The sequence below is a fragment of the Anser anser genome (assembly GCF_964211835.1).
Source record: "Anser anser genome assembly, chromosome: 1".
Taxonomy (NCBI): Eukaryota; Metazoa; Chordata; class Aves; order Anseriformes; family Anatidae; genus Anser; species Anser anser.
Genome location: NC_139720.1, coordinates 20,186,783 through 20,205,626, shown reverse-complemented (window position 1 = coordinate 20,205,626; position 18,844 = coordinate 20,186,783). Strand labels below are relative to the sequence as shown.

Genomic DNA, 18,844 nt, shown 5'->3' with positions numbered 1-18,844 from the left:
ACGCCTGAGAACTGTCAGTGTGAAATCCCACTCCACTTTCTTTTCTGAGCTTTGCATCCAGCCTTCACAGTACAGATGCTTGCAGTCTGGTGTGTTATAACTTGCTTTTATTTTCAAATAGTGCATTTGTCAACATTTCAGAGCCATCCAACCTCCATCAGGACACAATGACAGCTGATCACAGGTTTTAAATAGCTGCCTGGTATTTGGGAATACAGCTTTTGAAGTATCCACGATTATCTCCATGATTCATTCAAAGTTGAAAGAAGGAAGGCAGCTACTCTCCTCTGATGCACTGTGGTTATGAAGATGATCTATTTTTAAAAATATCTGACTAGTCAAATTGTAAAGAAAGGGAAAACTGCTAGTGTGCTAATGAGTGTCCGTTACTGACATACATCCAGTGAGACACAAAGATGTCCTTCACCACTGTTCAGTATAAGCTGAGACTGAATTGCCTACAAAGCCTTCAAAAAACATCAGCAACAAAACAAACCCCAGCAAATCTCTCCTTCTTGTCCATTCTTCAGTACATAACCGAGAAGTAAGTGGAGCTGTGCAGGCCTGCAGCAGCAAGCCCTGAGTCTAGCAGAGCCCCCAAGACACATCAGTAGTTTATCAGCGCACTCAGTGCAGAGTTGACCCTAGTGGCTAGGAGAGCCCAAGTAGTGCAGTGATGGTTGAGCAGCTCTGGGTTTAAGCTAGAAGCAGAATTAGTTTGGGATCAGAGCAATGCTCACAACAATATACTGTTCCTATGACCGAGACATCATTTGTGTCTAGTGTTGCGTTACCCTTTGTAGACACATCTTTCACTCAGAGTCAGCTTAGGGCTCTCTTGAGCATGCACCATTGCAAAATATAGCCTTGCCTCAGTGGTGGCAGGCTAAAACATAAGATCAGAAATGAAATGCTGACTGTTGATGTTTAATTTACTCCTTCATCTACTCACTGTTCACCACCAGATATACTGTACAACTACTTGCTTTAGTACCACAGTATTTTTTTAGTTCTGCAGTATTTTTTCTGCACTTAGACACATTTTTTATAGAGAGGAAAAAATGTAGACACTGAAATCCAACTTCATAGTAATCTTTGAAAATTGAGGTAACATTCCAGAAGGAAATATAGTACTTCTTTGCACTGAGCTATTGGCAAATTGTGAAATGTAATTATTTTTGATAATTAACTACTTAAGAAACAATGTACAAAGAAACAGTCATTGGATGCTACTTGATATAATGAGTACAAATCAAGTTTGTTCTAAAAGTCAGCAGTTCAGAATGATTGCTCTGACATTTTGACAGAGGTATAGTAACTAGTATCAAATGTGGTGGTAAGGGGAAGTCTTGTTTATATAACCTTCTTAAACAAAAAATCCCCTTTAATCTTTATGTAAATGTTGGCCAATGACAAGTCTCAATGTTTCATAACATTTCAGCTTCAAGTTTGTTATTTAGTAGAGTTTTGAACACTTTGCAGAAAGACCGTTATCATATTGCTGGATCAGGCTTTGGTGATCACCAACCAGGAAGAAAATGGTTTAAATTTTATTTACCCAGTCAGTGGTAGTTTGGAGGTAGAAGCCTTCTAGTCATCATACACATCCCTTCCCTTAATCCCCAGATATCAAAACTCTACCCTCATTTGCACACATTTGTACAACATGTTTGTAGTTTGTAAAAAAAAATACCTCTCACCAAACATAAATATCTTTGTAATACCTTTCCTCTGAAAGTGCCTAGAATGCTAAGAAAAGCGTTTCATGCCACTGTGATCATAGATAATAAATGATAGATGATTATAACTCAAGGCACTGCCAAAATTCTTCATTGAAGTCTCCTATTCTCGCAAACAATATTATCCTGTATAAAGAGAAACACCAGCACACCCTGCACTATTCCCTGATGTAAGGGGACAACATTTATTTAAAATATTTGGCAAGATGTTTTACTTATTATTTTGCTACTAGAGAAGGATCCTAGCTGTTTGACTGACTGACTGATTGACTGATTTGCTTAGTTTTGTGCCTCAAACGTTGTTCTCTGCTAGCCTGGAGCTGTAAAGAATGACCTGGGTTTCTGTAGTTTTCAAATATGACTTAAAAGAACAAAGAATTAACTTCTAAAGCTCTAGAACACCTCTCCTGTCCCAGTGAAGAGAAACAAACCTGAAGAAGAAAGAATAGGATACTCAGTGAGTTCATACTGCATCACGCATTCCCTCAGGTTTCTTAACAAAGCCCACGGAGTAGAAGATGACTAGCACCATGAGTTTGATTTTTTATGAAAAAACTCATTTAAGTAGTCTGTCTTAATTTCTGAAATCCCTTCAAATATTTTGAGGATTGACATCCATTTTAAAGAAGTTTTAGATATGCTGGGATGCAGACAGGTCCAAGGAAAATCCTCCTAGTGATGTGAAAAGGTCTTTGAGTTCATGCAGCTCTACAGAATATCAAGCTTTACTTGCTGAAAATCACTCAGGTTGTGCTCACCCATCTGCCTGCCCCGCTTGTAGAAGTGGTCACCACCAAGTCCCTGGCACCAGAGTGAAACTTCTCTCATACTCCGGAAATCAAAGTGGCTGTGCCTGGGCAAGGGATCCCAGAGCCAAGCAGAAGCTGTGGCACCAGCCTCGGTGGTGAGGTCCAAGAAGACTCCAGAGCTGGGGTAGCAACATGATACCCAGATCCTTCCCTTTTCACATGACCCAACACTAGGGGATGAGAGCCGGAGTACTACCATTATAAGTCCCAGCCTAGGAGGCAAACAGTGGTAATTTATAATGACATATACACTGAACAAAAGAAAAAGCATATTTCTGTTCAGACATCTGCAAATATCTCTAATGTCATTTCTCACTTAAACAAGGAAAAATGACACCAATTCCCCATTATGCTGTTCCTCACATTGGCACAGCTACTGCAAAGACCCTTCATGACAGAGCTCCTTCCTGGCTTTCATTTCTTATTTGTCCTGTGCCACCACCAGCACCACCAGTCTGCCTGCACGATCTGCACCTGCTTTCAGGGACTACTGGTAATATTTTAGCAGCAATCTCCAACACTGAACATGAGGTACAACTTAGCAGTCATGGTGACTATTAATTAAAAATGCTCCGTTCTACACTGTGCCATGACTACATCATACAGCGTAAAACCCTTACCATGTTGTACTGAATTTAGCTCATTAAAAGTCATTGGATGAAATACACAAACAGGCATGGAAGCAGGAAACAAAATCAAGGTTCTCTCCTTGTCAAGAATCTACCTATAAATAGTAGACCACAGAATTAGACTTTTTTGCTTGCTGTGCTCCCATCAGTCTTGCATTTTGCCTGTAGAGTAGATGGCCATCACCACAGGCTTGTCTGTAGTTTGCCAGAGTACAGTCCCCTGGGAAACATAATCTGAATCTCCTTGGTATGAGCAGAATATTAGACCAGATCTCCCCCTTTTTTTATTAACATCTCTAGCCTTGATACAAAATATTGTGCAGTATATAACACTTTCTTCATTAGTTGTGGTCTGGAAATGACTGCTTTGCTTTGCAGTGAACTCAGTACCCACAGTGTATAATTTACAGGTGTAAATTTACAGGTGTAATTTGCTCCCAGATTGACCTAGGTTTAAGACAGATGCGGACAGTGGACCAAACAGCTCCACTACCTGTGACTCCAATGCCTTGAGGCACAAGCCACAGAGCCTTGGCCACCTCTGCATGTGCAAGGAGGGTGGTGGTGCCAAGCCCAGCAGTGTCACCTGGAGGCGTCCAGGCATACCCAGAGCAACCTGTCCCAGGTTCTGCAGCCCATGTAGTTTGCATGGATGAACGGGCATTGCTCCTCATTAGCCAGGACTGATACCTTCATTAGCAGAGCTATTCAGCTACATAGCTATACCTATTGGTATGACTGCTTACAGTGTCCTATAGATGTGTTGTTGCCTGGACATTTCCTGTCCCCTCAGCAGGGAGGGCTGAGGAGCACAGCACATAGGTCTGAGCCATGACAGCTTGCGTGCTGGAATAAATTCAGGAACAAGTTCATATGGTCAAGTTCAGTGCAGTGGCCTTTATGAAGCAATGCTTTGAACTTCCTCCCAGTTTTCTCTCTGCAAAATGAGGACAGAGGCATTTTCTCCTTATTAGGCATGTTATGAGAGAAAACACTAAATGTTGTGAAGCTCACAGACATGGTTAATGGGGCCATGCAGCTACCTTAAATGCATTGCTAAAAATCATATAATGTACCTGTGATTTTTTTAGGAACTACTGCTTTCTGATTGCTATGTCTCTATATTTATAAAGTTATAGAGGAATTAAACCCCCTTCATTTTCCAATACACTAGATTTTCCCTTTCTACTTTCTGTCCCAAGGCGAAATATTTTTGAAGAAGTTTCAGTAAGTTATTCCATTCAGCCCTAGCTTCTCTCAAGGTCAAAAAGAGGTGGTTTTTTTTTTTGTTGTTGTTGTTGTTTGTTTGTTTGTTTGTTTTCTCTCCCTTTTACAAAATTTGAGGTGTAGTTTACCCATGACAACAATAAATCAGGAACATTGGAGAGGAAGAAACAGACTGCCTCCTACAAAACACACAAAGCAAAATAAAAATACATATCCTATCCTTCATAGCTACTTCTACTTTGCACATGTGAAACATATTCTCTAAGTTAAGGGTTTAATTACATATAACCAATTATGTCAGTTACTACAGACTAAATTAAAATGGTGAAATCAAGCTATGAAGCGTTCTCACATAAGTCTAAATACTGGTGTGAAATACTCCTTCAGCAGTTTATCTGGTGGATTAGCTGATAACGACTTGATTAAAGTGTGGCTGCTCCCAGGTGACAAGTCTGCTCCGTTGAGGCTGGGTGACTGCTTGTGCACACAGATGGGGGCCGTCTCCAGAAAACACTCACTTTACCCAACACTGCAGTTACCTGACACTATCCAGGTGAAACCCAAGACAACAGAAGGTATGAGTGTTAAAGACAGAAGACTCATGTCAAAGGCTTTGAGTTATTAAGGTTCAAACAATTCAGTAGAAGCAAGTTATGACTTAACTGATACCATGAAGCATACATATTTCACGTGCAGTGCCATACAGTGCCCAAAACAGACTATGACATTCAGTGGCGATATACAGGTGAGAAGTAGCACAACATTTATGAACAAATTAAATTACTTAGATCATATTTGGTTCAAGTTTAAAATTGCTATGGTCATCACAAAGTAATAAAATGAACTCCAGCAGCTGTATTTCTGTTTGGGGAACAGAAGGTGCTTAGGTGCTTTTCTCTTTACTTTCTGGTGGGAAGCAAGTCCTTGTCCCTGCCCCAGACCCCTGTGTCTGAGTGGTTCTGTAACATACTAAATTTTACAGCAAATCATTTAAAAATGTGTCAGTAAGAAATGATCATCTGACAATAAGATGAATAAGGATATTGGAGCTGCTTGCAGGGTGTCAAACTGCTGTATGCCATTCACACAAAATCGTGAAATAGTGTCTGCCATGAAAATCTCACCATCTTGATTAAAGTCAGAAGCAGAAAACATGAAATAATACAAACAGCAGTGCAGAAAAACTAACTAATGCTCTTCCACACCAAAGGTTACTAAAATCAGGGTGAAAAAGTTCTGGAGGAAGAATTCTTTGTTTGAAAATCTGTTAAAGGAAAGAAAGAAGGGGAAAAAAATAGAAAGAAAAAAATAGGGGAAAAAGAAGTGCTTAAGTGTCCTTTACAGAATGTCAGAGATGCTGGATCATCCTCTGATATGGATGCTGGAACTAGTTATACTTAGTATCTTCATCAGTGATCAGGATAAGCAAGTGTGCAAGCGTGCATGTGAGAGAATGCATCAGGGAAAATTATCTGAGCCATGCCAACATGTTGTTGGATTTTGAACTGGATGATGGGACAAGTTACAGCCTTGCAAATTCACAGGTGACGCAAAACTGAGAGGAGTGGCTGTTACACCAGAAGGTTGTATTGTCATTCGGAAAGGCCTTGGCAGAATGGATAAATGGGTTGATAGGAACCTCATGAAGTACAACAAAGGGAAATGCCAAGTCCTGCACCTGGGCAGGAACAAGCCCATGCACCAGTACATGCTGGGGGACAACCAGACGGAAAGCAGCTTTCCTGGGTGTCCTAATGGACACCAAGATGAACATGAGTGTGCCAGTGGGGAAGGAACAGCCTCCTGGGCTTTAACAGGCACAGCATTTCCAGCAGGTGAAGGGAGGTGACCCTTCCTCTCTGCTCAGCACTGGTGAGGCACATCAGGAACGCTGTGTCCAGTTTTGGGCTCCCTATTATAAAAGAGACAGGGACATATTGGAACAAGCCTAGCAGAGAGCAACTGAGATGATTAGGAGATTAGAATCAATCCTGACATGTGAGGTGAGGCAGGGAGAGATGCGATTTTTGTGTCTGGAGAAAAGAAGACTCACTGTATAGAAATACTAAATGGGAAGTAAAGAAGACTGAGTCAGATGCTTTTGAGTGGTGCTCAACGAAGCAAGAGTCAATGGAAACAAACTGGGATACAGAAAATCCATGTGAATATAAGGAAAAACTTACCTGCTGTGAGGGTGGTCAAATACTGAAACATGTTTCCCAGAGAGATTGTGGCATCTCTATCCTTGGAGATATTCAAAGTCCACCTGGACACGATCCTGAGCACTTTTCTCTAGGGGATTCTGTTTTGAACAGTGGGGCTGGGCCAGATAGTCTCCTAGGTCCCTTCCAACCTCAGCCATTCTGTGATTTTGTAATTTCTTTCTTCCACAGAGTCTGCTGGTATTCGGCCTAGTGATTTTCATGCTTAATATCTTGACAAATATCTTCCCATCATGGCAAACCAGATGAGAGCACCCAGCAGATTTTTAAAGGTATGGTTTAGACTATTTTTGTCAATTTTTTTCCCCATGTCCACAAACAAGAAGTAAAGAAATGGACTCCCATTTGCACCAACTTCACCAGACACTAGAAAGTGTAAATTTCCACAGTAGTTTCTGCTTATTGAAATTATAAAGTCTATGCCACTCTCACATCCTTGAAGTGCTGGTGAAATCTCTAACATGAGTGTAGCTGTGACAAGAGAAGAGAGCTTTTATCAGATTACTTTATGTCATTTAAGGGAATAGTAAACTATATTTTCAGAATATGCCACACCCGTGCTAGTGTGCTTTACTGACATACCAGAGTAGGAGATGACTTCTTGTACAGTAAAGGCTTTATTCCTTCTTGTGGGGTCATTATCCATGAGATCTTAACAGCAGATGGTCTCATTCCCAGGGGGGAATCTCAAACTTCATTTCACTAAAACTCGCAAATTGCTATATTTCAGAACAAACTTGAGGCTCAAGGAGACCTTGCAGCATAGATGGATGAAATGTTGCATTACATAAATAAAACAGAAAGAACCACAGTAACATCTCTATCTCCAGACTGGATTCAGTAACTGATGACAGCTTATTATGTGTGAGAATACTTAGTGTTGTTCCGTTCATCATTATTCATAAAGCAATATTTTTTACTTTCCAAATTTGATAAGTTGTGACGTTCTTTTGTTCCTGAGCCATGCAAGGAAGGACAGATCAGATTCCTTCCTATTTGCAAAGAATAATAATTAGATCTGCTGTCTCTCATCTTAGTGTAAGTCTGTTAATCCTCTCCAAAGCCTTCATCATTACTAAATCTGTGTGATACTGATCATCTAGTTACTAATGTGAGCATACTGCTGGACTTTTGCAAAGCTGATGTTCTGAGGTCTGTTGGTTGGAACTGATATCAGTGAGTTTTAGAAGTGGGATTTAGCAACAGATTAAGACAACTAGGCTTTGGTGTCAAAATATTTAAAGTATTCAATAAATATTTCTAAGTGTCTTGTGCTACTTTGGATACTTAGGTACTCCAGGCCATTGAGGTAGCCTCCTCACAGGGTTAGCATATAACAGTGAATTTACAAAAGACTTGAAATGTTTTTGGAACAGCAGTTAGAGACCAAACGGGATGTCCCACAGCATATAAAATGACTCTTAGACATCTACGTTTAGGTAGCAAAAACCAGATGCATGTGATTCCAACCTAGGATGAATTAAAATTAAACTTCGACTTCTTCAGTTTAAGTAACTAGAACAACCTCCGTAAGATGAACTTTGTTCCTACCACTTTCGTTCATGTAATGAATATGTGTTTTCTCCACCTTTTCTTATCAATTTGCACTCATTATGCATATCTGTTTTTAACTATCAATTATATCCTGTTCCCAAATGGTCAGGCAGAGTACAAGATCACAGCCATTAGATTCACAGGCACACACTCCATATATGCCTTCAACAAGAATAGCAGGTGAATGTCCAAGTCCTCAGATCAGCCACTATGCTTTGAGAAATGGACAGCAATGCTGTCTGGGCTCTGGGCTGGGCACAAGATCATCCCAGCTGCGCTCCATCATTATGGTCTTCCTCCTACTTGGTGATCACTCCACAAAGGTGCAGGATCAGGTTGACCAGTGGCAGCTGGCATTGTACTTGCAGACCAGAAGGGAGGCTGCTACTAGGATTTAAAATACATGTTTTACAGCATGCCAGTTTTATCAGCTTTGGCTGATATAACTATCCTCGATGTTTTAGGGAACTAAAAATTAAACAGTGCCAAATATGCAAATTCAAATCACTCTATTCGATACACACATTTTGCTAGTATGATATTGTCTGACATTTATGTTCTCAGCTAACTTTATATCTGGTTCATTCCTCATCCCCCAGCCCAGCCCTTCACAATTACCAGTTAGAGTAATAGGGCTTTGAAATTCACCTAGACAGTTATTAATCTGGACTTTGATTATCGATGTCTGCATAACTCATCACAGGTAATTTGGAGAGACCTGAGAACCAAGTGATCCCTTGTCTCCACAGTGAGATGATCTGTCTGCAACATTGCAATGTTGCTCAGAAATTGACATTTATATCTAAAGAATAAAATTTGTGTTGAATTTGATCTTTCTTGAACCATTGCACTATGAAATGTTTATACAGAAGAATTAATTTACACTTATTTTTTATTTTTATTTTTTATACATTTTTGATTTTCAATCTGCTAAAAACCCTGCTGTAAAAATTCTTGGGCTCCTACATTTTTCACTATTCTATGCCCTCAGTAATACCATTAAGTGAAGTTTTTCATACCCTTGTCTAAACCAAAGGGCACATTTACTGAAGCATACTTATGAAGAATGTTTGAATAAAAAGCATCCTTCCCAGTAAGTCTGAAACCCACTTCAGCCAGGCATGCTTTACAGCTTGATATTTGACTGACAGACGGGAGAGGAATGTTGTGTGACATCCAAGGTCATGAAGCACCTTACAGGCGGCAATCAAAAGCGAGCACAATCAAATCCAAACTAATCGTATGAGCAGGAAAGCAGCAGGCATTCAACATCAATCTCCATTTACTGGTAGAGTCTGGCTGTGAAAGAGTCCATTGTGTGTTTATGTGTGCATATGTGTCTCCGTGCAGATACACATGATGGCTGGCCCTTCGTGGCAGACCGAAGTCAAGCAGTAAGTGAAAATGAAGACATTAAAAACAACCTGTTCTGCAGTCAGTTTGGTTATTTCTTATATTCATTTGGGTTTAATTATTTATTTATTTATTTTTATTTTAAATCAATGAGATCAGTCGGGCCAAACAAGCAAGAAATAATTCAAAGCAAATATTCACAGTCCGGAACAAATCTGTAACCAAGCAGCAGAGAAAACACACCAATAAAAACTTGCAAAGATAAATAAGTGAAAAATGGGAAATAGTACATGTTGCTTAGTGTTGATATGAGTCAGATGGGGTCTGGTGTGTATACCACAGGCTATAAAGCATTTAATCACCTGTTCAAAGCCAGTGGCTGAAACCTTTTTTAACATATCCTGGTTACTCAGAAGCCTTCTTGTAGTGTAGGTTGTTACAATTTTAAAGTCAGCACCACACCTGATGCCTTTCACTGTTGGAGAAGAGAAAAGGGCAATATCTGTGACTCTCTGAAATGAGTAACACATTTCCTGCTGGCTTCAAGAGCCCTGGACATGGTCTACATGACTGTGGAGTTTTCATTCTCTCCCGACCCGGGGTGATTGACCTAAATCACAACCAGTGTTTAAGATGTCAAGTCACCTCTCAGAACCCCACGGTTAACACAGAAAGCCACAAAAGTCCTATTTCTCACTGCAGCTGAACTACAGCGCCTGCTTCCTCCCTCCTGACACTTCCTTATAAATTGGAACTCAGGGGATTCCCTCTCCCATTGCTTTTAAAAGAGCTCTTTCCAGGCTGTCCTCATTTTCCCTTCCTGGACACACTGCTGCCTGTAATTATGCTGTACTTTTGACCTGCAGTTGCCTTTTTTTTTTTTTTTTTGAGAAAGGATTTCCAGCTCATTTTCTTATATCATCTGGTTTCTGAGAAACCACTAAATCTTGATGATTTCTCTTCTTTGCTCCTCTGAGTATCTCAGAGTACAGAGTCCCATGGAGATGCACAAATCAAGCAAAATGAGTACCACCGCTCGTGGGCTACTTTCCCCTGCCAAGAGGCTCCTGCATGCCACCAGGCATGTCCAGCTCCAGGCTGGCAATCTCTAACTTGGCACTGCATTACACCATGTCCTCCCATGGTTATACCAGATGCTTTGAAAGCTTCACAGTCTGACACTTCGTCCATCACACGGACCAAACCCAGCAGAAGCTCTGATGAAGAAGACTTCAGGTTGATTTTTATAAGTAAAGAAATCTCCAGCATGCTCTGAGAGCATGGAGGGTGCTTTAGGAGCTAGCTCCTGGCTAGCTGAGACTTTGAGAGTCAACTGCCACATGCTCAGGGGGTTACATAAATTAAAGCCACCCTAGTGACAACACATGATGGCTTACACAGCTGGAAGCTTATTCCAGGCTAATCAACATGCTTCTCCATCTCACAAGTACTGAAAAGCATAAGATAAAGATCACAATTTTTAGAGCAGGAGGGAAGCTTTACCCAAATTAACAGAAGTTAGTGAAACATTTCTAAATGACTCCACTGACTGCACAAACTGGACTACCCAAAAAGTTTTCAAGGCATTTTAGAGTTCTGAGAAGCTTCAAGGGAACAATATACCATGAAAGTGCAGTAAAGTAAGATGGAAGGAATCAGGAAGGTGAGAAGGCTTCTGGAATTTTTGGGTCATGTGCCGAAGACCTGGCCCAGGACTCAGACTTGACAGGGAATGATGCAAGAAAAGAAGATGTTATTATTTATGCTCTATAGAAATGGAGAAGGTATTAGTATCATTACTGCAGGATCACTAAGCTCAGTGGTATTCTTTTTGTCCCAAAGGACACAAAGGTATTTCTCCAACATGGGTTTCTTCTCTGAAGCCAACACATCTATGTAATGAACATAAGGGATGTAGAAACAACAGTAGACATGAATCAGGTGTCTCAACTCTATCAGGACGTCTACTGTCCAGGCATACTTCATCATCTGACTGTTTCTGAATAAATATCAGAAGTTACTTATAACTGTATGAAGGATTGCTATATCCCCAATATCATGTATATGTAGATACTACACACATATTTTAAGTTTTCTGCTTTCCATTAGAAACCTAAATATCTTTATGATCTACAGAAGCATTACTGAATGGGCTTCTTGTGCAGCCAAGCATGCACACACATCTATCTTGGTTATTGAATTGGGGCTCAGAGATATGTAGAAATTAATTTTTTTCCCTGACCAGATTTCATTTTCTTATGTGAATTCTTACCAGGATTCCTAGTGAAACTAGTACTCTCATACCAAACACATCACTTGAGCACATGTAAATATCTAGAATTAGATGTCCACGGGGGTCAATAGGGGTCTTGGGGCCATCGTTGCCTTCCTGAAGGCCTGGTCAGATGTTGGCATGACTGTAGCAGCCTCCCTCCATCCAGCCTCTCACACGCAGCGAGGCTGACAACACTATCCCTCCTCCCACAGCTTCCAACTGGGTGAAAGGGAAAGCTCCAGGAACAACCTGCCTCGCTGCTGTGTTAGACTTATCACAGACACAGGCCAGACCTGGCAACGAAGCATTAAACAAACATATTAGGAACAGAAAGTCGGTGCTCAAAAGCCCCTAAATCCGGTTTCTCCAGCAGAGAGTCACAGTCCCCTCTAGCGGCTGTCTGACATAATGGAAACTCCTACAACATTTTAATAGGACTAAGGGTCTGGTCCACATAGGTCTGTGCAATTCAGTGAAAGCAACAGATAGGCAAACACACATATATACATTGTACAGAAATAGGTTAGGATATATGTGCACAATACATTTTCAGTTATGAATGTAAACATTTTAGGCCAGAAAGGCTTTTTAGGACCAAACCCACCATATTTAATACCTTTAGATGTACATATATGTTTGTTCATATTTCGTAGTGTTGTTCACTTTGTGTTGGATTTTAAATTAACACTTTGATAGATAGTTTTTCTCTTTTTATTTAGGCACTTGCTGCTCGTAAACAAAACATCATATTCCCGGACATTTTTCACTTCATGAAGGGAAAAGTACTCCAATAACAGGATGTAGACTTCTTCCAACGGAAAATACCAGGGAAACTCCCAGCTTCTCTCGGTAAATCCGAGCAGTTTTCTAGCCAAAAGCTAAAAATGACCTGATGAGCCAGTGTTACTTTTAGTAAGGAAAAGGGCGCACGGGGTGGCTGGACGTGGCCCACAGAGAGTATTTTAAGTATGTGTTTTTGCATTATGTGAAAGTGATGCCAGGGAAAGTCATTGGCTTGGAATCTGTGTCCTTAGCGGACACCACCAGTCCCTGATACACAGCCACCAAAACATGCAGGGGACAATACGTCACGGCAGGTTTTCTGGCACTGCTCTCAGTGAGCAGTCTTAAAGCTCAAACCACATAGGTTTAAAGGAGTAAGGTAAGGACATGTAGATACTCACTATCTGCATAGCTGAGTAAAGAAAAGAAACAGCAGGAAATTTTGCTGGGAAACTGAGAAGTCAAAAATAAGATTTGTGCCTGTGCCGTGACTTTGCATAAAAATAACGAGTTTAGAAGGTGGACGTCACCCATCAAGGAGAAAAATGTGTCAGTGTTTTCCATTTCTGTTTGCTTGCACTTAAACAGGTTTTGTGCCTCGTTTTGTACAACCTAGGAGGTTGCTGCATTTCACATTACTTGTGAGTTATATACTTTTAATATCACCAAATGAAATATGTTCTGCAGAATTCCTCTCTGTCTCTGTAATGGGAACCATTGCTCACATCTATTGCATTACACAACAGAAATAAGGCTCACAGCTACAACCCACATTCTGAGTATATCACAAAAAAAGAGGCACAATAGAGAAGACAGACAGAAATAGAAATCATGGGTAACATCTTAGGATATTAAGTAGAAATGCTTCCATCTAGTCATGGAAAAGCGTGTTTTAGAAGAGCACAATTAGGGGTGATTTGAAATGTCAAAATGCACTCCTATAAAGGATTATTCTGATTCAGACTTCTGTAAAAGCATCAGCATTGTCTTTTCTTACATGATTTCTTCCTATTTTTAGTAAGAACCATATCTCGTGTAGTGCTCTCAGGTCAAATGGGAGAGATCGGTGGGAAAAAGAGTTTTGTTTTTTTTTTCCAAAATGGTTGTAATATTTCAAAGAAAAGTTATCTTTCTGCACTGAATTGAACCCTAAATTTTTATTAAGGCTAATCGTTTTCATAGTGGTTCGTTTGGTTTTTTGTTTTAAATATAGAACCTAACCAGTTAATTTCACAGAAAAGAGAGAGAGGCTTCCACGATCTCAGAAAGGAACGGTACATTTTGCCATTTTTTTTCCATTAAAAGTATCAAGTGTGGATGAACAGTGAAGGTCAGGAGTGTAGTCATACAGTGAACAGTATATTTTTATTTGTCACTACTTCTCACCCATTTTCCAAGACTCCCTCTCCCTTCGGACTGGCCTCAGTCTTTTCTTTTCCTCACCCCTGCCCCTCAAGCTTGCTGTTATTCTCCTCCCCATGCCAGGCCTGCTTCCCATGCCCCGGACCACTCATGCAGCCTGGGTCCCATCTCACCTCCATCCTGTCACTTCTCCCTACCCTGAGGTCTTGATCACAGGAGTTCAGACTTCTAATTTCTCCTTCAAACTCCCCAGCCAGTGCAATGCCCTTGCCCCGGGCACCTCAGTTCCTTGTCTTGGCCTAGCCAGTCTCAGATCTGCATCTCCCACCACAGAATCACAGAATGGCAGAGGCCATCTTGTCCAGCACCACTACTCGGGCAGGGCCACTGACAGCAGTCTGCCGGGGATCGTGTCCAGATGGCATTTGAATATCTGCAAGGAGGGAGATAACACCAAGCTCCTTGTTCTCCCTCTGTCCAACCTTATCTCACAGGTTCCTTTTCTCCAGGTTCTTTGCTTCCTTCACAATCTATCAGTCTTTACGCCATGAACTGCTTCCTTTCTCCCTTTAGAGTCCCAATTTCCTTATCTAACAAGTCTCAGGCAATGTGGTCAAGACATTCAGTTATCATAGGGAACTTTATCCAAGCTTTTAAAGTCCCAAAAAAAAGTTATAGAAGGAATGCCAAGGAAAAGGCTCCCAGAGATCCATCAGGGCCCTTAGTTTGTCCCTTTAAATTTTTAGGAGTGAGCTGGACATGCCTCAGAAGAGCATGCCAAAGAAACCCCCAGGAACAGGAATCCCTCTCTGTGCTGTCCTGGAGCAGAGTTGTGGAAGAATGAGTCATTTTGCAGATCAAAAGGTCTGGGAATTGTTCTTGTTTACAGGAGATGTGGATTCAAGATCTAAGCTGAAAACACACTGATTACACAGGAGATCAAAGTAAGAACATCAAATACATCTGACCCAGATGTAACATGGACACAAGGGCCTTTATGGTTTTGTCATGTTATGCCAAGCCATATTTCCATTTAAAAACAAACAGCACCTTATCTGAATAGGATGGAACATCACAGACAAATACAAGTTTCACCGTTTTGCTTTGTCAAAATAATATATGTAGTTTCGGGTTTTCATTTCTTTATCCAGGTGCTTGAATGCATAACATCTGTTGCTTTCATCCCTAATTCCCAAATGATCCACTACCAAGCCATTAAGGATGGAAGTTTTACAGATGCCATGTGCTCCTAGTTCAAGCATATGTCATTTCACTATTTTTCCTGAACCACTTTGTCCCCCTGGGAAACCTGAACAGCAATGTGAAGAGACACCAAACAAACATGCTTTGCATAGCTGCACTGGCTCCCAGCATCGACGAGTCACCTTTGTGTCACTGGAGGGCTGAAGGGAAATTGGCTCTGAGGAACTGAACCACAAAGACATCCCATCACCCAGCACAACAAGCTCCTACATCTTCACTCCAGGCCAGTGCTGCAACAATGAGGCAGGCTGGATAACTGTGTTTTTTCAAGCAGATATTAAAACCAGACTTTGTAACATTAATGCTTATTTAACCATGCATGCTGCAGAGTGAGTATTGACAACATAAATGTCAATCACAGCAATGTCATAATTGCAGCTAACAAGAAGTGCAAATGTGTAATACACTTAATGATATCTGAATTACTAACAGTGCTTTTTGATGATCAATTAGCAGCTACTGTACAGCAAACCATTATATATAATGTGTATAGCATACAGCCATCTCAGAGGCAATTTCAGAAGAGTCTGAATGCCTCACCCCATAAACAGATGCAATTTTTCAGTTTTGACAGCTAAGGAAAATTTTCTTTTTTTTTTTTCCTTTGTTTTGTTGATTTGTTTTACTTATTTCATTAAAATAAGTAAAATAACAGAAATAAAAGATAAAGGGCCTAAGCAATGAGGTCCTGATATTTGGAGACAGTGGCTTCAAATATTAGTGCAACAGTCAGTTGCTGTAAGGAGCACACTAGTACAAAGTACACAAAGCAAAGGCTGTATGTGGTGGGAAACAAGAACACCTGGCATTTCTGAGAACAAGTGTTTGGACTGTCCTGATAAAGGCAATAGTGTTAGTGAGAGCTACCTACTCCATACCCTAAAAATGCTTTTATGGGGTTTTGAACAATGCAAGGAGAGTAAAGTTCCAAAACATTTCCTCAGTATTGGCCAGCAACAGAAGAGACCACACAGAAGGAATGCGTCGTCTGTTGGCCACGGTTACAAATTACATAGTGAGCATACAGATGAAGTCAACACGAACTGGCAGGGCACTCACAGGGTAAAGCACCACTTAACATCAGTAGTAGATTTGTACCTAAGAAGGAGACCATAAGAAATGGAAGCTATTGTTATGGTAGCTTTCACTACCTCCAGCTGGAGTGAGAATAAAATGTATTTTGTGCACTGCAGTGAGAACATGTAATGTTTTTCATCATTAGATTCCAAACTAAACACAATTCAATTAATATAAAGCCTAGAAAGAACCCTACATCTTACTCAAAGTGAACAGCACGGATAATCTGGGGCCAAATTTCTAGTAGGTGAGGTTTTTGGTCAAGTAAACTGAAACTATACGAAAGACACTGAATACAAACACTTGGATTTAAAGTGGAAAAGAAGGGGACATGCAACTTCCCTGGTAAATAAGTTCTGTGCAGGTCTTTTAGCCATGATTCCTCTTCAGGACATTCACCGCTCTGCGCTTTATATGTTGTGGTACTCTTTTCTAGGGAGGAAGTGGAAACAGGTGGTTTCAGTTATTTTTGTGGCCTATGTTTGAAGATTTATAAATTGTTATATTCTGCAAGAATCTCTTTTTTTTTTTTTTTTTTAAATACACCTGGCAAACACTGGGTTTTAAGAACATGAACAGCACTTTCCCAGCATAGTTTAATTCCTCTAAAGTCTAAGAGAACTAAAAAATTATTTTTCTCCTTCCAGAGTTCACCAAATTCTTCTCTCACTGAGAGGGCACCTTATAACACACAGTGGCTGAGGCCAGCAGGGCCCTCTGGGGGCCAGCTACTCCAACCCCTGCCCAAGCAGGGACACCCAGAGCAGGCTGCCCAGGACCACGTCCAGGCGGCTTCTGAAGGTCTCCAAGGAGGAGACCCCACCACCTCCCTGGGCAGCCTGTGCCAGTACTCAGTCACCTGCACAGCACAGAAGTGCTCCTGGTGTTTAGATGATAGTTTTGCTTAGTTGTAAGTTGAAGGGATAAATATATCCTAAGAAGATATTAATTTCCTGTTCTGACTGGGTATAAGGAGTGAGTGTCTAGTGTTTCACAGGTGGTTTACATTACTTCACCTATTCCTAACCCTAACCTCTAAAGCAGCTCTGTAAAAGAGAGATCTGTTTCTGACTGAAGGTGCTCATGCAGGTTGTGCATAGTGATCTTTTATGGAGTTTGGCTGACATGTTCAGCATCAGGGGCCTTGTAATGAGAAGTCCATCTTGCCACAAATTAAAGAGGGGGCAGCCTTCCCACGCTGGGGAACACATGTAAAATAGGGACATACTTTTCTATTTGATAACCTTCAGCCCAATGAGAGGCCAAAGTTGCTCCTGCAGAGGTTTACAAAGGTTACTTCAAAGTTAGCAGGCTAAGATCTGCTACTGAGAGCTATGTTTCTAATTAGGAAACAAATCTGTCCTGCTGCTGTGTTGTTTTAAATCCATTCTGGCAACCTCTGTGCAAAGGGAATCCTTGGCTGGCCAGCTGGGCAAATCACCACACGTTGTGCAACACAGGAGTGCACAAGAGCCTGTAGCTGCATGCACAAAACTCCCTGGCTACGACCTGTGAATCTGGAAGTTTTGTCATACTCTTGGACATCTGGATGAGGATTTCTTAAACTCAGCTGCTGCTCACAGACAAAGCTGACTTAGGGTCCCCATGCTGCTTCTCTGAAGCAAGCCCACAGCCAGAGTGACGGAGGGTCAGTGCTGGACACGAACACGGATGCAAAGCCAACACATCTACAGCAAGGAGCCCCTGAGCACCTTATGCTCAGCATCTCTTGACTTTTAAACAGCTGTAGCAGTATAGCTAGCTCCATACAGCATCCTATGGCACAGTGCACCCCAGGTATTATAGAATAAACTACATATGACATGCATAGTTTAGGAAAAAAAAACGGAAAAAAAAAAAGAGAGGGAGAGGTTTGACAGAGGAGCAAAGAATTCCTAAGTAGCCCTAAAGGCTGCCACTACTGTTCACCATATAATATTCACAAAGCTGGACACATAGAAAATTTATGCGTTATCATAAATACCAAATAATTTAATTGCAACATACGCATCTGGTCCTAAATGATACCTAAGGCATCTGATGACTTACCGCAAACTGTCCGATGTAATTAAATCTTTTGTCAATTTTGGAGAAATTGTGAAATTGGTACAGAAAACAGATTTTCACAGGCAGTTATTACCAATTAAAAGGCACAACTGAATAGCAAAATATTTCATTAAGGATAATGGACAATTAGGTTGAGAAATATATTTTACTGAATTTGTAAGCATACTCAAGCAGCATAACAGTAGAGTCTTACATTGCAAATATAATCCTTGCATGAGAAGCCTCACCCTCAGAGAAACAGCTTGCTATTTAATGGTAACGTATAGTAGCACTTAAGCTACTAGACAACTAATGGGATTTAGGATTAATTATCATTGCTCTCTCCCGTGACACTTCTGCAGGCATAAATTGTTACCAATTTGAAAAAATACACTCTATAAAATGCATCTATCTGTTGACCGAAGGGTGTTCAGTCTGCCAAAAGAAATATTTCCAATAAAAAAGGACATATCTTTCTGTTCTTTTCCTTGGTGAAACTGCAATG

At 40.8% G+C, this 18,844-nt stretch overlaps 1 long non-coding RNA gene across 1 annotated transcript in view; it reads right to left on the bottom strand.

Moving 5' to 3' along the window:
- LOC310897682 overlaps window positions 1–18,844 on the bottom strand; it is a 130,541-nt gene that overhangs the window by 106,041 nt on the left and 5,656 nt on the right. The gene's annotated exons all lie outside the window — the stretch shown is intronic.